Here is a 24,886-nt window from a genome sequence, read left to right as displayed (position 1 = left end):
TGTATTTAAATAATATTTTTATTGTGGGTTGCCTTCAAAAAGGACAAGCAATACAAAGTGAAACATATCAGTTAATCAATAACCTAGACAATCTGCAGTATATTTACAGCCATCATCCCCAGTCATTAGTAGTGAGATGCTCATTACCTGATTAACAAACAAAGAATGAATGAAGATGTTGATGTGGTTTTTATGGAGCTGTCTTTTTCTCTGGGGTTCCTGCAGTATAAGGCAGTCAAATCTCAACATAATCTTCGGTGGAGTTTCTATTAAAAAATAAAACCTTTTCTCAGTAAAACAATAGACTATAAAATCCAATGCATGACTTTGAAGTAGCAATTGCTGCCTACAGGAATCTTCACCTGCTCTTAATTAAATCAACATTAAGTCACAAGACCAGCCCCTTAGTCACAAGACCAGTCCCTCGCTGCAACCAGCAGAGATTCCCCCGTGGCTCGCAGCCCCAAGCATGCGCTTGGCGTGCTGGTGCCTGGAGCCACCCCTGCCCTTAGTAGGAGGGCTCAAAAGTGTGCAGTTTGTAGGCTCAGGCCCTTAACTTTACCCATAGCTGTTAGAATAGGAAGAAGCATAAAAGTTTGATGGTAAGCAATCAGTGATTTGACAAGACAACCTGCCTTGCTAACAATCGTGTCATATCCTTATGAAATGCACAGGTGAGTGTGCCATGTCCTCATATAGTACCACCCAGAGTACCAAAGCCTACTACTGCTACTAGCTAATGGAGGTGGTTTCTTGTTTAGTTTTTTTTATAAAGCACAAGGGGTAGAGGCCTGTGCTTTAGAGCTAAAGATCCAATGTTCTAGCCACATTAGCAACCCATGGTGATGGGTATCAGTACCATTATGCTTTGGCTGAAACCTTGTTATGGGTTAAGTTAAAACCTACTTCAGACTGATGCGTAAACACACCCTTCATTTAACATAATTGTAAAAGACGTTAAGGGACCACACCTCAAACAAGGCCTAATAGAGTCTTCCTAGAAATTAACACCTTGTGGGTGAGTATTGGGTATTGTGGGTATCGTATATTGTGGGTACTGGGTATTGTGACCAGTTAGCTGTGGGAGAGAACACACAGAAATTGAGAACATGCAACAATGGAGAGGAGGCAAAAAACAAGAAAGCCAAGCAGTAGCCTGTGAGCACAGTGTGACACTGGGTAAAGTTAGAGAGAGAGGGCTTTGGAGACGATTGGCTGAAGAGGTTTAGGGCTGTAAGCTAAGCAACCGCTCTTTCTGTTCTTGGTTCCTCCTGCATTTGGAAAAGCAGGACTTTGTACACTCCTTGTGAATAAAGAAGATTGCATCAAGAGAATACCACACTCTAGCAATGTCTGCTTCCAACTGGAACATCCCTAGGGCCCTCAGATTTGACTAGGCACTGGGGTTGAAAAGAGGCAACAACACTAACAACCCAATGCACCAAACCAGAGAGGAGGAAAATCATGCTGCACCATATCTGATCACTTGCTTCATGGTCCCTCACCTTTTTTGACCTGGTCCATTGTTTGCATAGAGCTTTTGCCAAGGCCTAGACACAGCTAAGTATCATGTAAGGATAAGCGTTTTCAAATAGCACCTTTCCCTCCCAGCATACCCCTGCTGCAGCTTTTTCTGAAGTTCTTATTTCCAGAACATCATGGAAAGCAGAGCTCAGTAAGGATCATATCCAAAGCCCATTGACTTCAGTGTGCTGTGAACCCATCTCTAAGTGATTTGCAGTGATCTAATGCTGCTGTTTATGCAAACACGTGACTTATCTTGGTTTATTTAACCTGTTTTCCTTTTATTTATCTAAAATTGTCTATCAGCAGAATCTGCCCACACAATTTTTCCTTTGAAGATTCCTCTTAAGCAGCCATATTCCTAATTCCACCTGCATTTGAATGGCACAGAACAAACCACCCAGCTATGTTCTTATGTTTGTACCTGGTCTGAAGGAACTGTTAATGTCTAATGTCAATGTATATGTTGTAGTTTCTGTGCACATTTATGCATGAAATCCCTACTTTTACATGTGCTAAAGTTGTGATCAGAGTAAAAAACATGGAGTTTTCAAGAAGCCTTTGAAAATATGCTTTTATTTCACTGAAATAAAGGGAAATCAATAGGGTTGTCAAGCAATTAAAAAAAATAATCGCAATTAATCACACGGTTAAACAATAATAGAATACCATTTATTTAAATATCTTTGGATGTTTCCAACATTTTCAAATATCTTGGTTTCAATTACAACACAGATAGAAAGTGTATGGTGTTCACTTTATATTTATTTTTTATTACAAATATTTGCACTGTAAAAATCAAAAGAAATAGTATATTTCAATTCATCTAATACAAGTACTGTAGTGCAATCTCTTTATAATGAAAGTTGAACTTACAAATGCAGAATTATGTACAAAAATAACTGCACTCAAGAATAAAACAGTGTAAAACTTTAGAACCTACAAGTCCACTCAGTCCTACTTTAGCCAATCACTCAGAAAAACAAGTTTGGTTACAATTTTGCAGGAGATAATGCTGTCTACTTCATGTTTACAATGTCACCTGAAAATGAGAACAGGCATTCACATGGCACTGTTGTAGCTGGCATTGCAAGATATTTACTTGCCAGATGCGCTAAAGATTCACATGTCTCTTCATGCTTCAACCACCATTCCAGAATATATGTGTCCATGCTGATGATAGGTTCTGCTCGATAACGATCCAAAACACAGTGGACAAATGCATGTTCATTTTCATCATTTGAGTCAGATGCCACCAGCAGAAGTTTGATTTTCTTTTTTGGTTGTTCAGGTTCTGTAGTTTCCTCATCGGAGGGTGGCTCTTTTAATACATCTGAAAGCATGCTCCACACCTCGTCCCTCTCAGATTTAGGAAGGCACTTCAGATTCTTAAACCTTGGGTCGAGTGCTGTATCTATCCTTAGAAATCTCACGTTGGTCTCTTCTTTGCATTTTGTCAAATCTGCAGTGAAAGTGTTCTTAAAACGAACATGTGCTGGGTCATCATCCAAGATTGCTATAACATGAAATATATGTCAGAATGTGGGTAAAACAGAACAGGAAACATACAATTCTCTCCCAAGGAGTTCAGTCACAAATTTAATTAATGCATTATTTTTTTAATGAGCATCATCACCATGGAAGCATGTCCTCTGGAATGGCGTCTGAAGCATGAAGGGGGCATATGAACATTTAGTATATCTGGCATGTAAATACCTTGCAAAGCTGGCTACAAAAGTGCCATCTGAATGCCTGTTCTCATTTTCAGGTGACACTATAAATAAGAAGCAGTCAGCAGTATCTCCCGGAAATGTAAACAAACGTGTTTGTTTTAGGAATTGGCTGAACAAGAAGTAGGACTGAGTGGACTTGTAGGCCCTAAAGTTTTACATTGTTTTGTTTTTGAGTGCAGTTATGTAATAAAAAAATCTACATTTGTAAGTTATGCTTTCACAAAAAAGAGATTGCACTTAAGTACTTGTATGAGGTGAATTGAAAAATACTATTTCTTTTGTTTATCATTTTTACAATGTAAATATTTGTAATAAAATAGTAATATAAAGTGAGCACTGTACACTTTGTATTCTCTGCTGTAATAGAAATCAATATATTTAAAAATATAGAAAAACATCCAAAATATTTAATAAATTTAAATTGATATTCTATTGTTTAACAGTGTGATTAATTGCGATTCATTTTTTTAATTGCAGTTTATTTTTGTGAGTTAATCCCATGCATTAACTGTGACTAATTGACAGCCCTAGGAATTAACTTGAATGTGCAGCAGTGTTATTGCTTTGCCTGCTATTGCCATGAATTTAAAGGAGGAATATTGGGTTGAATTCTTCCAAAACTGCACTCCTTTCCTCGCCTCTCACCTTACCTTTTTTTCTCTATGTCCTTATTTTCTTTCTAACAGTTTCTTTCATCACCTCTTTACTTGTCATCCCTTCTTCTTGTCTGCTCCTCTTGTTTCACTATCTATTTCTATTCTCCTCATCTGCTCCAATCCTATTGCTCTAACACCTCATATTTTTTCCTTGTAGGCCTTCCTTCACATTGTTTTTCCCACTCGCTCTTTCCTATCCCATTTCCCTAATGGCTTTCAAATTGCAGCAGGTTAAGAGCAGTTTCCCTTCTTGGCTGGTGCTGATGGAGCATTTCAGGAACTCTGTCTTCCAGTGGGGAGTGTCTAGCCTTCTCTTCTGCCATTAAGGAGGAATGATCTGGCACCATGACAAATACATGATTAAAAAATGAACTAGCTAAAGCCAGAAAATTGTCCAATGGCGTGACATTTGCAGATCCTAATTTTTTTTATCCTTCCCATTTTCTAAGGTTCCTTGAGGCAGAGAATTAGACTTTAATATAAAGAATTTTAAACAAAATGTTATCATGAGCCTTTATAGGTATGTAGTGCTGAATGGAATGCTGAAAGCAACAAGTAACTAAATTGGTAGCCCTTTTGTTTTCTTATCACGCAAATCTGTTGCTGAATGCTAACAAGCAGGTCTTTATATCCTAAGTCCACTTGTTAATAGACCAGTATTCTTATCATGATGTTTCGTTGAACTTGAACTAGGTGTATAAATTTAAAGATTGGAATATGGGAAATTACTAAATTATATAGCATCAGAGAGATGTTACAAAGAAATTCTGATATTTTGCGGCAAAATATTGCCAATTATGGTAGCTGTCAATTTAACAATAGACTTATTCACTATGGTGTTTGATTAATGTGAAATTATTCAGTTGGCTACCTTGTAGTTGGCCTATTTTTGTGTCCAATTAGTATGCTAATAATGGTAATTATGTTCTATACTGCATGTCTCATCACCTAGAGGGTTTTTAAAATGATAAAATAATGAGAATAAACAAGCTGATGCTGACATTCACTGGGCCATTCTAATTACTTACTGAGAGCACACTGGGGAATCAACACTCAACCAAAGAAAACGATTCTTGCTTACTTTGTTAAAACTACTCTTTTCAAAGAGCATTAATAGTTTGCTGCTGTTTTCTTTATTACACGGGACTGCACTTCCCCCCTCCCTTTATTTGCTTTGTTAATGTACAGTAACAGTGCAAAAAAAAAAGAATCAGATTATATTAGACTTTTTTGATAATTGTTTGCAGAAGGTGTCAGAAAAACAAATAACTGTAATTGCTGAATTATGCACCTTGGTAATGGCTACCATTTATTTCTTCATTGTTGTGATAAACATACCATCACCTCTCCTACCAAGACTGTGTGATACCTTTTCAGTGTGGAAAGGAGCAGTTTAACTACTGCCAATGTCATGTGTTTGGGTGAACTTTTTTTCTCCATGCAGTGCCCAAGAGTATACCCAGGTAGTATGTATTCTCCTCAGTTTAATAGCACCCAGGCCCTCTGTACAGGAGCTAATGGCCACATTTTCAGAAACGCTGACCAGCCACTGCTACCTTTATCTTCTGTTAAGCATTGTAATTGCTCAGCACTTCTTCAAAGGAGGCCATGTGGATGGGTCTGTCCATCTAGCTGAGGTGCTTCAAGCCTGTCTCGCTCCCCACGTTTCCTGTTCCACTGATGACGCCTCAATAACAGACTGTCCAAGGAACATGGGCCCTCTGACTCTGGTTCACCAATCATGATACAGTAAGGACCTATAGTCATAATGCTCAGGCATAAAAACCTTCCTATTACATCATTTTACACAGATTTCCTCTTACTTTTCCAGCAGAGGGCATAGTTGTGGATAATGCGTTTAACACATATTTACTGAATCTGCTTTTAGGCTGGCCTTAGATATTCTACTCAATTTTTAAAAGATTGCTTGAACAATGCTACTGGGATGCTAGAACAATTTTCTCCCTAGAGATAAAGAAAAAAGTATGTTTCACAAAATGCTTCATCCTAATCTTTCATTAGGTAACATTAACAGTAACTCTAGTGGCTGTCTGTATTAAGAAAGTTTGTTGAGAAGTTGGTTGTGAAAGACATCTGTTAACACAATAGAGTGAAAATTCAAGATTTGTCCAATTTTGGTGCAAATGAAATTTTGTTTAGTGAAATGGAATGTACTGTAGGGAAGAAATATGTGCAAGGACTCTTGAATTCTTAAAAATCCAAATATTCTGGATTAATGCAAAACATTTTCAGACGAAATAATGAATACAAGTTTTAGTTAACTGAAAACAAACATTCAGAAGAAAAAAGTTCTCCTTAAAATGATTACTATTGCAATACATAAGAAAAACCACAGACTGACCTCCTGTATGAAACTGGCCAAAGAATTTCCCCAAAATAATTCCCAGAAAATACCTTTTAGAAAAACATCCAGTCTTGATTTAAAAGTTGTCAGGTGATAGATAGTCCACCACGACTCCTGGTAAATTTTTCCAAGGGTTAATTATGTCCAATCCTGAACAGAGAAACACCTTTAAAAATCTGATGCTCTTAGGGCTTGTCTACACTGCCCCACAGTTCAGAATATGGAGGCATGAATAGCAGTGCACACCAAAGTACTGCGCTATAACGTCCTTGATATGGACACTGCAGGCACAAACTAAAAGGTTGCTAGTTCACATTAACGTAATCCTCTTCCAACAGGATTACATTAATGAGAGCCTAGAACCTTTTAGTTCACCCCTGAAGCATTCAAACACTGGGAAATTACAGTGCAGTCCTTGGTTCACACTGTCATTCAACCCCCACATAGGCCAAACTGTTAGGCCCTTAGGCTCCTTTGGCAATCCCTGCCTGAATAACTGAGAATCATAAGCTCTGAATAGAAATGTTATGAATGCAATACATAACCCCCCCCAAAACACATGCCCTACTGAACTATGACTAGAAAGAAAAATATTTGAAACAATATTATACTTTTGTATCATTTTGTATATATCGAGTTAGATATAACAATACCTTTTAAAATTATTCTCATAAGTCAAAGTAAAGGTTCCCTGTTGTAAACTCAGTTTACCTCTATTGTGCATTAACTGCTCTTAATTTTTTTAAGGTATGTTTAATGAAATGAAGTGTCAACAATGTGTCATTTATGTGCCCTGTGGTTGATAACTTCTTGTTTCCTGTCTTTTGGAGTTTTGAGTCTTAATATGTCTTAGTTGCTAAAACAACTTTGTAAGTCCCAACAGTAAAGTTTTTTGTCTTGATTATAATAAATAGAAATGATTGAGAATCATATGTAATTTACAAATAATTATCAAACTTTTTTAAAATTAGCAGGTATATGTGCAGTTTAGGAATATAGTTAAAAATGATCAAGAAAGCTGTTTGGAAGAACTGGAAAACTGTATATAGTTTGTCACAGGTTAATGTCATATTCATACTGATAAGCTGAGTGTGAATGTGACAGTTCTTAAAGAATTTATTTGAACCTTTTGAATTTAATCTTTCCAGAAAATTGCTGATATTCTTCTTATGTAAGATTATGTTTTCCAGGATGGGAGGATAATTCAGAAGGGGTACATCCTGCAACTTGACTAGGGGTTCAGTGGTGATTTTTTTATTCCTCTACGTCCATTAAGAGGGTTATAATGAATTTTATATCAAATTATTAAATAATATAATATAAATAATTGTTTTGAGTGAGACAAGATCTGAGAGGTTGCCCCACTACTAATGATCTAGAAGTTGTTTAGTGTAGTTTAAGAGGTATCAGAGTATGAGAGAGTCAAGGCTTCAGTGCACGAGTGTCTAAATATGGATTTAGCAGCCACAGTATCAGATACATTCCAGAATCAAAAACTATGTTTTAAAGCAATTAGGATTGAGTAAATGTGAAAATAAATTTAAAAGTAAAAATTGAGCTAAAAATGCTGGAAATAGTAATTATCGGCTCTTTACAGGTGATCTGGATCAATTCCACTGTCCCTAGTAACTTTTTTTTTTTAATAAAAAGCAGTTGTTATAAATGAGAAGTAGTACCTAGTTGCATTTGGAAGCCGCTTTCTGATAAATAATAATTTCAACAATGACTATCACAAAATAAATTCCAGGGTAATTTCTCACAGAGCATGTAATTCAGTCAGCAATAGAGTGCCATATAGACTGTGATGCTTTAATTGTGAGCTTTTGTCACATTCACTCATAATTAGGCTATAAAAAGTTAACAGGTAGATTCAAATAATATATATATTACACATTGTAAATATTTTTTCATAGTTTGATACTTTAGGGATACCGTACTTTATTGCAGGATCCCATATATAAAGTTTCTCATACACATATTAGAAATTTAAGTAAGTATTTAGTGGCAGATTCTGCCTTCAGAGTATTCTTTTAACCCATTCGCTAGAATAATAAAACAGCTTGTGACTTTAAACCAGCAAAATAAGAATGTTACTGGAAAACTTGGTGTAGAAATAGTGACTTTTCAATAACATGAAAACATGCTTTAGCTAAGCTGTGGATGCAACTTTTGCCATTGCAGAACAAATGGCCAGGCTAATTTGCTGTGATATACTTGGTAGTTAAATACATGCTATACAGTAAAAACAAAAACAGAAATCTCTATAGGTAAAATAAATGGTAAAAAAAGTTTTAAAACATGGCTGTTATAGAAGTATGGCTTTTTTTTCTATTCTAGTATCATTAATATACCCTGGGACGTTTCACAGTAGAGCTGGCCTGTTGGGTATCTGGGGATACCTGTGACAATTTAAACAGATAATCAGATGTGTTAAATAAATGAAAAGCTGAAATTACTCAACTAATGCATTTATTCCCTCTTTATTTACAAAAGGGAGACTTTCAAAAAGGCATAAAGGAGAGTCAATGGGAACTGGCTGCCTAATTTGCCTTAATTTTCTTTAAAAATATCCTCCTCAATTGCTATCTGTGCCAGCCTAGGGGTACTGCATCTCTAGTCACTGCAGTAATCTGTCATTTCTGGCAACAGTGGCAAAGAAGAGCATGATGTGGCGGATGTCCAAGTAGAATGGGTCAGATTTTCAAAAGTCAGTGGGACTTGTGCACCTCAGTCACGTAGGTGCTTTTCAAAAATCACACCCCATATCCATAAACTGATATGGAAACCCACATATCTTGCATAGCACTTCAGAACTGATTGGCTTGCATAGGTGAAAGTGGTGCTTAAAATGGTGCATCAATATGGTGTAACATACATATTTTCTAATGGTCAGTAAAAGTGGATATTGATGAAGAGTCCTGGCATCAAGGACTTACTCTAAGGGCTGAAGGTTGTCTGGTCTAGCAGTCAAGCTGAGCTGGAGCCCATTCAGCAGGATGGCAGCCAATGAGAAGGAGTCAGAGGAATCACTAGAACCTGGTTTAATTAGCAAGCGACTGTGTCAAAGTCATGCCCAGTCAGAGACTGGAGATCACAGATAGTACCAGGCTGGAATCAGGAGGCAGGAATCAAGGTCAGAGTCAGGCCAGAGATCAAAGGTAGTACCAGGCAAGAGTCAGGCTAGGATGGAAGGCAAGGTGATGCCTGGAGGCACAACAGGCCCAAAGTCTGTGTTGTTGACCAGACAGCTTCCTGGGGCACCCTCCAGGATTAAATAGGGTGGTTGGCCAATCAGAAGGCTGCAGGGCACTGTCACTCTGGCTCCCTTGGACGGTACTTCCTGCCTATTCTCCACAGTGCTCGCTGGCTGTAGCTCTGCATGGCCTTCCAGTGGCACTGTGGGAACATCAGCTATCCCAGACTCTGAGATGCAGCTTCTAAACCCCACATCCTTACCCTTAGTCACAATGGGTTAATGTCCTGGCACACAAACACTAGCCCAGACTGAGTCTCTTCTGAGAGTGAAACATTGTTTCTACAGACTTGCACTAATATTGTTTCCCTTTAACACTGAATCTTGACCTTCCTAGAGTTGTACTAATATTTTGCCATCAGAACTCAGCTATATTTTGCCAATGACAGTTAACAAATTAACACTGTAATTTCCTGAGTCAAATCCATTGCTATGACAATGTCAAAGTGCTTAAAATATTAGAAAAGTCAACTACTGCATAAGCACAGTAGCCAGTTTTCAAACTTAAAACACTGAGCTCACTCTGCTAGTTTCTATAATGCACTAGTCCAGTCACACTGTGGACTAACTTCTTACATGTTTTATTTTATTTTATTCTATTTTATATTTAAATGGTCACTTTTTGGCTGTTGCTTTTCTATAGCTCCAAAATATGGTAAGAAAATTAACTCTATAATGGACAAACTGATTAGACCAAAATGTACAATATTTTTTTAAAATTTTCTAAGTTTTATCTCTTTCGTATTTCTCAGTTGTTCACATGCTAACATTGGACTTCTGTCATCTGACTGCAGCTAGAAATGTACCAGGCAAACCCATCATCCATCAAAACATATTCCTATGCCTTGAAAGAATCCCTCTGCAGGGGAAATCACGTGAGTGCTAAATCCAATAACTATCTTGAAGGGACCAAAGATTGTCTCCTTTATAATATGGCAACACTTTGTTATGAATGTTACGATAAAAGGAGAGAGCTCCACGTCCTTTCCTGAACACAGGCTCTCCACTCAGATTCTCATGATCAGCTACAGCAGCATAAGCAAAGAGGGAGCCCAGAAATAAACAAACTAGAACAACATATTAATTTGTTTTCAAGTTACAAGCTGACTTGGGAGATTTCCTAGTGCATGAATGATGCAAGAAGTGAGAGTTCTCTCTCTGGGCTACTGCTTTTAAAATGTAATAGATTAATAGATTCATAGATTCTAGGGTCAGAAGGGACCAATGTGATCATCTAGTCCGACCCCCTGCACAAAGCAGGCCACAGAACTCTACCCATCCACTTCTATAACAAACCCCTAACCTATGTCTGAGTTATTGAAGTCTTCAAATTGTGGTTTGAAGACCTCAAGCTGCAGAGAATCCACCAGCAAGTGACCCATGCCCCACGCTGCAGAGGAAGGCGAAAAACCTCCAGGGCCTCTGCCAGTCTGCCCCGGAGGAAAATTCCTTCCCGACCTCAAATATGGCGATCAGCTAAACCCTGAGCATGTGGGCAAGACTCACCAGCCAGCACTCAGGAAAGAATTCTCTGCAGTAACTCAGATCCCATCCCATCCAACATCCCATCACTGACCACTGGGCATACTTATCTGCTGATAATCAAAGATCAATTGCCAAAATTAGGCTATCCCATCATACCATCCCTTCCATAAACTTATCAAGCTTAATCTTAAAGCCAGATATGTCTTTTGCTCCCACTACTCCCCTTGGAAGGCTGTTCCAGAACTTCACTCCTCTAATGGTTAGAAACCTTCATCTAATTTCAAGTCTAAACTTCCTAGTGTCCAGTTTATGTCCATTTGTTCTTGTATCTACATTGGTACTAAGCTTAAATAATTCCTCTCCCTCCCTAATATTAATCCCTCTGATATATTTATAAAGAGCAAGCATATCCCCCCTCAGCCTTCTTTTGGCTAGATTAAACAAGCCAAGCTCTTTGAGTCTCCTTTCATATGACAGGTTTTCCATTCCTCGGATCATCCTAGTAGCCCCGTCTCTGAACCTGTTCCAGTTTGAATTCATCCTTCTTAAACATGGGAGACCAGAACTGCACACAGTATTCCAGATGGGGTCTCACCAGTGCCTTATATAATGGTACTAACCCCTCCTTATCTTTGCTGGAAATACCTCACCTGATGCATCCTAAAACCGCATTAGCTTTTTTGACGGCCATATCACATTGGCGGCTCATAGTCATCCTGTGATCAACCAATACCCCAAGGTCCTTCTCCTCCTCTGTTGCTTCCAACTGATGTGTCCCCAATGTATATCTAAAGTTCTTATTATTAATCCCTAAGTGCATGACCTTGCACTTTTCACTATTAAATTTCATCCTATTACTATTACTCCAGTTTACAAGGTCTTCCAGATCTTCCTGTATGATATCCCGGTCCTTCTCCGTGTTAGCAATACCCCCCCACTTCGTGTCATCCGCAAACTTTATTAGCACATTCCCGCTTTTTGTGCCAAGGTCAGTAATAAAAAGGTTAAATAAGATTGGTCCCAAAACCGATCCTTGAGGAACTCCACTAGTAACCTCCTTCCAGCCTGACAGTTCACCCTTCAGTACTACCCATTGTAGTCTCCCCTTTAACCAGTTCCTTATCCACCTTTCAATTTTCATATTGATCCCCATCTTTTCCAATTTGACTAATAATTCAGCATGTAGAACCGTGTCAAATGCCTTACTGAAATAGAGGTAAATTAGGTCTACCACATTTCCTTTGTCTAAATAATCTGTCACCTTCTCAAAGAAGGAGATCAGGTTGGTTTGGCACGATCTACCTTTAGTAAAACCATGTTGTAATTTGTCCCAATTACCATTGACCTCAATGTCCTTAACTACTTTCTCCTTCAAACTTTTTTTTCCAAGACCTTACATGCTACAGATGTCAAACTAACAGGCCTATAGTTACTCGGATCACTCTTTCTCCCTTTCTTAAAGATAGGAACTATGTTAACAATTCTCCAGTCGTACGGTACAACCCCTGAGTTTACCGATTCATTAAAAATTCTCGCTAACGGGCTTGCAATTTCATGCGCCAGTTCGTTTAATATTCTCTGATTAAGATTGTCTGGGCCCTCCGATTTTGTCCCATTAAGCTGTTCAAGTATGGCTTCTACCTCAGATGTGGTAATATGCACCTCCATATCCTCATTCCCGTTTGTCATCCTTCCATTACCCTTAAGCTCCTCATTAGCCTTAGTAAAGACTGAGGCAAAGTACTTATTTAGATGTTGGGCCATGCCTAGGTTATCCTTAACCTCCTTTCCATCCTCAGTGTTTAGCAGTCCCACTTCTTCTTTCTTTGTTTTCTTCTTATTTATATGGCTATAGAACCTTTTACTATTGGTTTTAATTCCCTTTGCAAGGTTCAACTCTACTTGGCTTTTAGCCTTTCTCACTTTATCCCTACATGTTCTGACCTCACTAAGGTAGCTTTCCTTGGTAATCCCACCCTTCTTCCACTCCTTGTAGGCTTTCTGCTTTTTCTTAATCACCTCTCTGAGATGCTTGCTCATCCAGCTTGGTCTACAACTCCTGCCTATGTTTTTTTTCCTCTTTCTTGGAAAGGCTTGTGATAGTTTCTGCAGCTGCGACTTAAATCATGCAAAATAGCAAGATAACTGTATATTCATGACTGATTTGTCTGCACCCTTTCAAAATGTGCTGCATATTATTACAGTTACTCACTTCATCATTAGCCATATTTGTTAAACATTCATAAGATGTAACACATTCAGACTGGGATTTTCAGTGGGCCCAAGAGACTTAAGTACTGAAGTCCCATTGTCTTAGGTCTTTTTGAAAATTCCAGTCTCAGATTTTAACTACTTTATTTAAAAAACAAACTAGCATCATTTTAAAAACCATGAGCCCATTTCTCTGCTGCTTTATACTCTGGGAAGTCATTTGCAGCTGTGCAAAGTTAATGCAAAGTAGGTGTAAAAAACACTGCCAAATGAGTGCGGTAGCATTTTATGCACATTCAAAGCTCACTTTGCGTACGTGTAAATAATAACACAGGACAGTAGAGAAATAGAGCCATAATCTTTAACTACTTGAAAAGTAACTTGGTCCACCTTGTGGCAACAGACGTTTGGTAAAAAGACTGAGGGTAAAATATAGCCCTGTAGCTAGAAAACTACAGTGAGTGAGAAAAAAAAGATTTTATTTTATTTTTGTTGATTTTTTTTATCTTGCTCAGCAATGATTGCATGATTAACGTCTCTAGTACGTCTGCTCTGCTCAGGAACCAAAATACTTGGGTTTCCTTTATTCCATCAGTGATAATTAATTAGGTAGTTAAAAACAACTGCCATTCCTTTGCTGGAAACAATCCGTGGTTTCTACTTCGCAGTGGTACTCATGCATTACCTTAATGCCAAAAGCCTCAAACCCATTCTTGGCTGGGAATCCACTTGCCTGGGGAAGGGATGGTCCCTATAGCACACAGTCATTCCTTGCCAAAGTAATTGGGGCTTGGGAGTGAGTACTGAGACTCTCAGCAGTCTGGGCCCACACATGCCACTGAAAATAGAAAATAAAATGTTGCCACCATTAGTGAGTTGTCATTAATTGTTCTCTTGATGAATGAATATCTTTGAAGGGGAATTCCCATCTTCATCCTGTAATAATTATTTCTGTCTTCCTGACAAGACAATGTAAGAAATTCACACACGTGGATACAGATCCCTCTTTTATCTTGAATGTTGTTTATGCTTGTATGGGACTTGAAGTATGTACCTTGGCACTGGCAAAATTAGAATTGCCACTACTATTATTTCCTTAGCAGGCTCTTTCCATGTGTGTTCCTTAGCACATGACTAGCACTTGGAAAGGGCCATTCTATAAAAAGAAGAACAACATTCACAGCATTGACACCTCTTCTGCCTCCACTAACCTCCCTTCCCCCCACCTCCCCAAAGACAAAATAACCTGTAACTAACTAATCAATCACACAAAAACAAAAAATTCCTACCTCACACAGTTTTTACCCTGAAAAGAGAGACAAGCCAGAGACTCCATGAAGTCCAGTAGAGACTATTGTTACTGGTTTTATGCGGGATACCCTCAGACACTACCATGATGGACAGAAATAAAAGCCCAATGTCAATGGAAAATTCAAATATCCCCTGATTTTCTTGGAAGATCTTAGTTACCAGCACAAGATCACCACCATAAATTAATCTGAATTTGTTTTACTACCATAAATTAATCTGAATTTGTTTTACTAATGACAATGGGCTTCTGTTAGCAAAAGCATGTTTAATAACGTTCTGGTGTGTAAGTATTCTTCTACCTGGGTGTAATTGATATTGAGCCTACAATAAGATTTAGTTAGGTATATTTTATTTCTCTAACTTTTTGTGCATTCAGTTCATTTCAACCGGCATTATTTGGAGCATTCTTTTGAATATACTTCATGAATCATGTCCATTCTGCCTGGTAAGACAAGGTTGGTGAGGTAATAGCTTTTATTGGACCAACTTCTGTTGGTGAGCGAGACAAGCTTTCAAGCCACACAGATTTTCTTCAGTGTTCAGGGCATGACCTAAGAACAGCTCTGTGTGGCTCGAAAGCTTGTCTCTCTCACCAACAGAAGTTGGTCCAATAGAAGATATTATCTCACCTACCTTTGTTGCTCTAATATCCTGGGACCAACACTGCTACAACTACATGGCATACATTCTGCCTGCTTCAGAGTAGCAGTCGTGTTAGTCTTTATCTGCAAAAAGAACAGGAGTGCTTGTGGCACCTTAGAGAAAAACAAATTTATTTGAGCATAAGGTTTTGTGGGCTACAGCCCACTTCATTGGATGCATGTAGTGGAAAATTCAGTAGGAAGATATATATATACACAGAGAACATGAAACAGTGGGTGTTACCATACACACTATAAGGAGAGTGATCAGTTAAGGTGAGTTTCATGTTCTCTGTGTGTATATCTATCTATCTATCTATCTATCTATCTATCTATCTATCTATCTATCTATATCTTCCTACTGTATTTTCCACTACATGCATCTGATGAAGTGGGTTTTAGCCCACAAAAGCTTATGCTCAAATAAATTTGTTAGTCTCTAAGGTGCCACAAGTACTCCTGTTCATTCCTGCTGTTATTTATACTAAGAAGGTGAATACAGTATAAAGGGACACATTCCACAGCAGCCAGCTCTTTCTTCAGGTAAATAGAAGACACCCACAATTTATTAATGTAAGCTCCTAATGTAACACTTCCATGGCATGTTTGGAAAGGACACCCACTGTGTAACCTCTGGTGAGTAAAGACATTTCACTAGACATTTGATTCCCTCTGGAAAAAAATTTTTTGCGACTGAATGGCTCAAAAGATTAGTATCTTTTTAGTATTAGAATATCTCACTACAACGCCACATTGCATCTTGGGTTGGTGGTGAGTCTAACCAAAAAGCAGGTACCATCTGATGGATGCTCACTAACCTATTTAAATAAGAGATCAAGGACTGAGAATGGGCATACTTCAGCTGGATCTCTAGGTCAGAGTTGAGGCACACTGGGAGACAGTGAAGGAAACTGCCTGACCTGTACATGTTCTGTGAATAAGCAGAGATCTTTAGTTTCCATGGCTGTCTGCCCTGCCCATTTCTGGAGCACTGTTTTCACCACAAACCAGTTTACCAGAAGTGCTGTACTAGCATGGCTTTCAAAAAGCAAATCTTTAAAAATAGCTTCAGAGGTACCTATATTTCTGTCAAAATGGTTGCTACCTCAACATTTGTAATTAGACATGTATAGTTCTACTGCATCTTGTTGTGTTTTAGTTGCAATGGAATAATGCAATCCTGACTGCACGCCATATGCCTTTGTTACTTTTATTGATTTCAATAGAATTATTCTGGACTTATACCTTTTTAATTAGCTTGACTGGAATCAGGTCCTATATGTCCTGAAAGTGGTCCTACTATTCTACAAAGAAAGTAGACTACAGCTTTCAAAACACAGTGAAATCCTCTTAGTCCAGAGAATACTATTGGGTCTATTCTGACCTCTGAAAGTGCTGATTATAACTCATGCGAGCTGATCTTTAGTTTTAAATTCTTAGCATTGGTTAAAAAAATAGCCATGAAGCTGAGGAATACAGAAAAAATAGACATAGTAACTGTTGCTTGTTTATCCATACTAGACAATGCATAATATGCAAAATAGTGAGGGAATTTTGCAGCAAACCATTTTTTGCCAAAATTGTCAATTTGTCTAAACCCAAACTGTTCATGAAACAAGATCAATTTTGTCAAATCTCCCAACTAAAAAAAAATTCAATTTTTTTTTGAAATTGTCAAAATGTTCTGTTTCAACAATTTTGAACTAAAAAGTTGGGGAGGGGGCTGAGTGAAAATGACTTTGTTTTGAAATTTTAGTAAATTTAGACTAAAAATTGTTTGAAAAGAGAAAAAAGGACAAAAGTTAAATGAAACATTTTGAAATTATCCAAACAAAATGTTTTGATTGACCCAAAAAAAATTCTCAAATTTTTGGTTTGCAAAAATTTCTGAAATTTGCGCTTTTCATTCCAATTTGGGAAGGGAATTTTTTTCATATCTAAATTTTTTTTATGAGATGGGCAAACTATTCCTCAACCAGCTCTAAAATGGCTTTCACCCGAGGCCTGATCCTATTTGTGACACAGAGATGAAAAGATCCCTATTGACCACAGTAGGAGCTGGACCTGGCCCTTGCTGAGTATGTCCCATCACTAGTTGCCAGAATTTACCACTACCACACACAAATCTGTTATTATCCACTGTTTATTACTGCAATTTATTGACAGCAGAAAGGCTGAATCAAGAAACCAAAGTTATAGCAAACTGTAGAAGGTCAAGAGATTGATGCTTTCAAAACTATTGCTTCTGCTGTTTGGACATGTCCCTCATGTGAGGTCTCACGTACGCATTTTAAATGACCGTATGCCACAGACCAGCCTGTGTTCTGTTGATGACAGACTGTACTAACTACACTACTAACACCTACTAAGAATCTTCCTGGTGTTATAGAACCTTATACAGCTAACATAAATATATATAAATCCACTGGTAACAATTTTATATGTACAACTTGGTATAGATTATTTATGATACAGAATTATTATATAAACATCATTATATCTGTGTATATAGCTGTGGTATAGTTGTAGCTGGACACATGGCAGCTATGGCACCTGGAAAGAAATAGTCCTAGCACTGTTATTAAGAACTCTCTAAAATATTTCTAAAAAAGTTAGTCCATAACACATGCAATATACAGAATACATGATGGTGAATAATAAGAGCTCATGAGTAATGCCATCTGTTACGAGGGTCCTGGGAGGGGCCACACTGAGATTACTCAGTTAGGGCAAACTGCAAAGAATGGGACAGACAATCCCCAAAACTGGTGGATATTCCAATATTTAGATTTACCAAGCCAGCACAAAACAGCTTCTGTAATACCTTACTAGTTACACAGAAACCAAAACACAGTTCTCTGAAAAGCAACCCAGCTTTTGGGCTCCCTCCTAGAGAGCCAAGTCAAATATGAAAGTTCTGCCAATCTCAAAGGATCAGACACATTGCCTCCCAAGTTAATGGATATTCCAGATCTTACCTAAATACACACTTACAGCCAATTCTTATTAACTAAACTAAAAACAAAAATTAAGAAGAAAAGAGTATTTGTTAAAGTATCAGTATACATATAGACATGAGTAGTTCTGAGATCAGTTTAATAGTAGAGATGGTGAGCTTTGTAGTTACAAAGAGTTCTTTCAAAATTAGTCCATAGGGTATAGTCCAATGTTCATAGTCAGGGTGATCCAGATGGGACTGGTGATATCAGTCTTACAACTCAAGCTTCCCCTACATAAAGCATCAAGCAGATCTGAGATAAAAAAGGATCAGGACCCAAGAGACATTTATACAGTGCCTGGCCTTCTCTTGACAGCATGGAATCCTTAGGCGAACAATAGGCAATCATTGATACTTTGAAGTAGACCTATTTCCTAAGCATTACCAGTAATTAGCTACAGGAATTAACATAAGGCAATTGCCTGTTTTCCACCATTTGCAGCTGATCTGCTCAATAAAGTGATATCACTATATTTACCCTTCATTTAAATGTTAAGATCTCCATTGGATCTCTGAATTAACAGAATATAGCAAAGCCAGTAAATGTTTGATTACATTGTTAACTTCTAATAATGTATCTGTAAACACACAAAAACACAAACATTATCTACTAATATGTCTCTAGAGGTTGAATTTGGGTCATTTATCCTACAGAATGCTTAACCCTTTCTGGCCATGTGTCACGCCATCATTTCACTCTACGCTGATAAAATCTTTGTACCACACTGTGCCATTTTTGTAAACTCCCTATGGTTATATTTTGCCAATGCCCAAAATGCTGATATGGGATTAATAAATCCAACTGCCAAATACAATTGGTCACAGGAAGATAGGATGTTTAAAGGTTATATATGTTTAAAGGTATATTGAATTGGTAAATATGCTTATTCTTCCAGTGACAAACTCCATGATATACGAACAGGAATTACAAGGAATATATCCTCTGTGTATATGTGTGTGCTGGTATTTGTGTACTTTAAACTTCTTCAAATACTTTCTTAAAGCCAAATGGTTAAACTTGGTACACTATCCAATATGCACAGGGGAAGGGAAAACAAGAAAGAGTTCTGATGGTTATTGAAGGCAATAAAAGGTTCTATTATATATGATCAAAACATCCAAGATGAACAGACAAAATAAACATAGTTTTCCAAGTTATTTTTAAAAATATCAGAATGAAAAGAAAAATAAAGAATTGGTTAAAGAAGTAAGGCATCTAATGAATTAGAAAAACTCATGAGGAATATTACTATAGGCAAAAAACCCAAACAGAGAAATATGAATTGAACCACAAAATTTGGACTTACAATTTTATGGATAGAGAAACTAGATAAAGAACATTTCTTTAATGAAAATCTAACGGGAGTGGAAGGGTCGTTCATATCAGTTACACCAGTTTAGTCAGACAGTTACTATTTATTCTGCCTCTGATTTCTCTGACCTTACTGATGATTGCTGAGAATATGATTGCTCAGCTTCAAACACTTACCACTGGGCTAAATGACTTGGCAATTTGGGGGCCATTTTTTAGGCTGTTCTACATGAAAAATATTAGCCTACATAAGATCTTGTAAATTCATTTCTTAATATAGGGGATATATGAGAACATAAGACCTGCCATACTGGGTCAGACCAATTGTCCCTCTAACCCAGTATACTGTCTCCAACAGTGGCCAGTACTAGAGTTTCAAGGAGAGTGTACAGAACAAGGTAGTTTTGGAGAGATCCACCGTGTCTTTTTGAACCCAGTTATATTTTTGGCCTTCACATACTTGTTAAGGACAAAACTCCAGAAATCTGGAGATTCTATATAGGCAATGATACATTTATTTGCATATTGATGAATATAGATGACATCATGTGCATACCTTGTCTTCTTTTCTTTACATGAAAGAGTTGGTTTCATGTCTCCTCCTGCTCCCACTCCCTCACCACAGCACCAAGAGTTCTGCTGCAGCATTAGTGCCAACACCATTTGTTCAAAAATCATGAAAGAGATTAAAACAGTAATGAGTTTGGCGAAAAATCACAAGGTTGTTTTTTATATATATTCATGTTATTTTTTATCTATTCATTGATTTTGGAACCCTACTCTGGAACTGCCTCTTTTTTCCTCTCTGGATTTCAGGAAATTCAACCAGAAATAAATAAAAAAATAACTGGGAGACTTGCTTACTTATACTTTTGTTTTACATACTTGCCAATATATTCCAACATAAAAAGAGTACATTAATGTTCTGTAAATATAAATAAATCATAATGGGCTTAAGCTGAGTGCTCTTACTCCCTCCACCCGGGCCCACTCAATTAAGTCCTGAGGTCACATATCTTTCTCACATAATTCCATATGTGCCCCCTGGACATGCACCATTAATTCTGTTCCCCTCATACATATAGACAGCCCCCCCCCCCAGTTAATTCCCGGCACAATTCATTCTGCTGTTAAACACACCCCCAGCCCTCCCCATTAATAACAGAACCCACCCCCCCATCAGTCCAGCCTCCCCAGATCCTCCCAGCTAGTTCTGGCCTACCATACACAGCTCCCCCGAAGAGTCACCATCCATTTCATACATTAACTCAGCCACAAACATGCCTTTTCCCATGGTCTGTGGTTGGGGTAACAGCAAGAGCAGGGGCCTCTTCACTTCCCCCTCAGGTCTTGGAGAAGGGGGCAGCCACAGCAACGGCCTCTTCACCAACCCTCTCGGGGAACAGGGGAACAGCTGCCTGATTAAAGGCAACCTCTTTCCCCTGCCGCCATGCCCACCTGGAAGGCAGAAGGGCAGCAGGAACATATGCCTCCTTACCCCATCTCCCTGGCCTCTGGGAGTAAAAATTATATTACTTGTTTTGTGTGTGTGTGTGTGTGTGTCTCGGAAGCATTTCGTCTAGCTAATAAGGTTTTCTAGTCATCTCCTTTAGAATCACAAAAAGTCTATTATTGCATTATATTTTCCTCCCCCCCCCAACACTCTTCTGCTTTTTAAAGGAAATCCAGTTTTTAACTTGGACTCTCCATAAGAGAGTATTGTTTAGTCTTCAAACCTATATTAATAATAGTTTTACTCCAAGCCTTGTAGGAAAAGCTTATAATAATTGAAGGATATTATTAAATGATGATGGGGGTATGATACATAACATATATTAGAGAATACTTTCTGCTACTATATCGGAACATTTTGGTGACTATTTAATATTTTGAAAGCAATGAAATTAACTAAAGCACTAATGTCCAGTGCCATGTGTAAAAGGTACAAATGAATATATTGAGTCTAGTGGTGATCTCACTGGCATTGTGTAACACCACTGATTTTAATGGAGTTATTCTTGACTTACACTGGTATAAGTGGAATCGGTAGTAGAGTCATTAGATCATGATAGTAAACAAGCCTGAGAAAATCCCTTAACTCCCTCCAGATAATGCCACTGTTTTTCTGGAGGTTTCACATTTACAAATAAAGCTTTTATTTCAAAGCCAGCTATTGAAAAATGTAAAAGGCAGCAACAAAGCAAGGGTTAGGTGAAGTATTTTATTGACATCAATCAGCAAACCATATAAAAGAGTCAGATCCAGTAAATCAGACCTAAAATAAGAAAACAGTCAAATAACAAAAATAGTCTCATCAAAACTATGATTTTGATGAACCCTTTGCCCCAGTGTGACAATAGAAATTCGGAGTTACTGCATAGAGTAGGGTCTTAGGCTTACGAGCAGGCCAAGGTTGAAGCCAGTTCTTTAACCCTACTGCCTACTTAGGTTTAAAAGTAAGAATGCCATAGCAGGCCCTTTCTTTGCCGGAGGGTTGTGAGCAGCATTTCCAGTTCCCAGGCTACAATGCAGCAAAAATGGTTCACCACTTCCAAAAATTAAGATAATGCTGAAATACAATGGAGCATCAGCCACCTCTCCCAGCAATGGCAGGTATCCCTTCCAACCTACACCCAGATGTATCAATATACAATTATCCCATTGGTTTTAATGGAAATTGTGTGTATTCATCGCTCCAGGCAATGAGAATATACAGTAGTCCCCAAAGTTTATGAACTGCACATTTATGAAGCTCCTTTTAATCTGCAATGCTTTGTGGCCCCTGGTTTAAGAGGTCACTCTTCATTAAAACATCCAGGTCTTGGTTCAGGAAAGCACCTAAGTAGGTACTTAAGTCCCAGCATGTGCTTAAGTTCTGCCCTGAATAGGTTTGCTTACATGAACTGGAGCCGAAGTGTTGTCAGATTGTAATTTGAATATTAGAATTTCCTTTATGCTTTAACTGCTTTAATATACTCTTGAACATCTTATCTGAATTAGTTGCACTTAATATATGAATTTACATAACTGGACTGGACATTGTCATATATGGATGTTATGTTACAGCTCACGTTTTACCAAGATTTCACCTGAACTCTTAGAAGTTTAGTTCATAAGACAGACTCTTGGGGACCAGTCCTGCAAACCGATGTGAGTAATTTATTCCCAAAAGTTGTGCCGTGAAAGTCTGTTCACCCTATTGAAGTCTATGTCTAAGCGTACCAATAAGGGTTTGCAGGAGGGGAGCTTTATCTTAAACCAAAATAATATGAAATAATCTATCCCAAACTGCTCAACTGAGAAGAGGAACAAAACATAACAGTGATATCACCGATGCCATAATTTAATACTGTATAGCAATAATAAAAATGATTAAAATAGTCAATACAATGACTATGGGTAGGATATACATAATATGTTCAAGTAACACCAGTTTTTAACCTCAGTACAACATTGCAAAATGTAATTAACTAAACAAAAATGTAGTTACAATATTTGATCACCTCTCTTGATAATAGCTTTCCCCCTGTAACATTCCAAGGACAGTCCATACTCTCATTCCTGAAGATAGAATAAGATACAAAATAGATGCTCAGAAGTCATGTGATGATCATGTTGTATGAACATAAATAGATGAGAGGAAAGGCAAATAAATAAATATATGGAATGGAAAAGTCAAGAACACTCCCTGGAGCATACAAGGAAAGGGTGACGAATATAGTCTTTTAGTTTGCCAGTATGCTAAATCATTTTGCTGTGTTCAGATACCGTGGGTGCTGGGTGCATAATAGATAGGTAGATAGATACAGTCAATAGACATACAGCCTCTGTTACATTTAACATAAACATGTTCTGTTGGAGAAGCAATTCTTTATCAGTTTTTGATAAAGTGCTATTATCATGCAATTGATTCCACCAGTGTGCCATGAAATCATTTTTGGGCCAAATCCTCCTGGCCTTATCCTGTACAGATAGTCTCACTGAAGTTACTGAGTAAGGCTAACAGGATTTCGCTCATTATGTCACTAAGATTTGCATTTGATGCCATGTTTTTACCTCAAGTCTAGACCACAGATGTCTAGAGCATTTGCTGGTAGGGTGCCACTTGAAATATCTTATTTCTTCTCAGACCATCTTACTTATTCACTCGCTCATTTACTATTCCTAACACCATCAATTTACTAGGGGGCAGGTCTTAGAGGTGCTCTTCAGAATTACTACTCCCATTGATGGCACTGTGAGTTTCAAGCATTCAGCCTTTGTGGGGTGGTCATGGCAAGAGCAGGAGTGGTGAGCTGGGAGCATCCAGCACCTTGCCTGGTCATGGGCCAGCAAAATAGTTCCAAGAACTGTGCTAACCACAGCAACTTAAGCAGCACTTAAGCTATTCTGTGATATATCACGGGTTGTTTTGGCCTGTGGTCATGTGGAGGATTGGAGAAAGCATGAGTCTGGCACAATTTAGGATTAAATTAGTAGTTTTAGAATACAATAATCAGCTATCAGAAATTTTACACCATTCGAAACGAGATTGGGCTATTGATGCTGAACTGGGTAATGAGACATCAGAGTAACTGAAATGGGTCATACAGTCCTTCCTTTCTGGTGAAGGTCTGAAAACCCTTGGAGAAAACAGAAATTCTGCAGGCACTATGCTGAAAAAAATCAAAATGTCTAATTTTTCCATTCAACCAAGTTGTATGAGTCCAGGTCAGCTTCTGACAGCAGTACATGATGATGGAGCAAGCTGACCTTCTCTGGCACAGACATGATTTCCTCCAGCAAATTAACCTTTTTCTCATCTACAGAGAGAACAACAGAAACAAAACAAAACAAAACAAAAAACACCCATAAATCAACTAGCAAACCTGTTATTTTAGAAAAGATTGAATTCTTCCAATATATCCTTACATCATTCATATAGACAGAAAAACAATTACAAGCAAATCAGATTCCTTCTTTAATTGATTATGTTCACAAGTCCTCTCTCAAGAAGAAAACTTGCTCTGGAATCAGCCAATATTCTGATGCCTGGTAAAAGCAACAACATACCCACCTACTGATTTTCTTTCTGCCAAGCCATCATTATAATATTTGGAAAATGTAAATCTTTGCAATTGCTTCAACCCAAAATAAGACTTTCAGATATGGAGTTTTTAGGTTATCACAGTAAAAAGACCAGTTTAGCTTTTGTAGGAGAAAAGCAAATACAACATATTAATGTTTGTGCTGTTTAAAAAGATCAGTGTAGCTTCCTCAAAGGGGAAGAGAGAGAGAGAGCCTACCTAGCACCATGCAATATGGGTCATCATGTCAAGAAACAAGTCCACAGAAATGTCAAAGAACATTTGAATTTCCATTTCCCAAGTAGCCAATCCTTCCCTGGGCTGGGAAGAG

General features: G+C 37.9%; 1 long non-coding RNA gene across 1 annotated transcript in view; it reads right to left on the bottom strand.

Annotated features, from left to right (window-relative positions):
- Positions 1 to 20,121, bottom strand: part of LOC115658000 — a 29,382-nt gene extending 9,261 nt beyond the window's left edge. The window contains exons 1-2 of the long non-coding RNA XR_004002107.1: positions 20,046 to 20,121; positions 148 to 266 (exon numbers count right to left, since the gene is read on the bottom strand). This is a non-coding gene — a long non-coding RNA (uncharacterized LOC115658000). The remainder of the gene's footprint in view (positions 1 to 147; positions 267 to 20,045) is intronic.
- Between the last annotated feature and the right edge of the window lie 4,765 nt (positions 20,122 to 24,886).

The sequence above is a fragment of the Gopherus evgoodei genome, chromosome 9 (assembly GCF_007399415.2).
Source record: "Gopherus evgoodei ecotype Sinaloan lineage chromosome 9, rGopEvg1_v1.p, whole genome shotgun sequence".
Classification (NCBI taxonomy): Eukaryota; Metazoa; Chordata; order Testudines; family Testudinidae; genus Gopherus; species Gopherus evgoodei.
The sequence above is the reverse complement of the archived record's forward strand: the minus strand, read 5'-3'. Positions and strand labels throughout refer to the sequence as shown.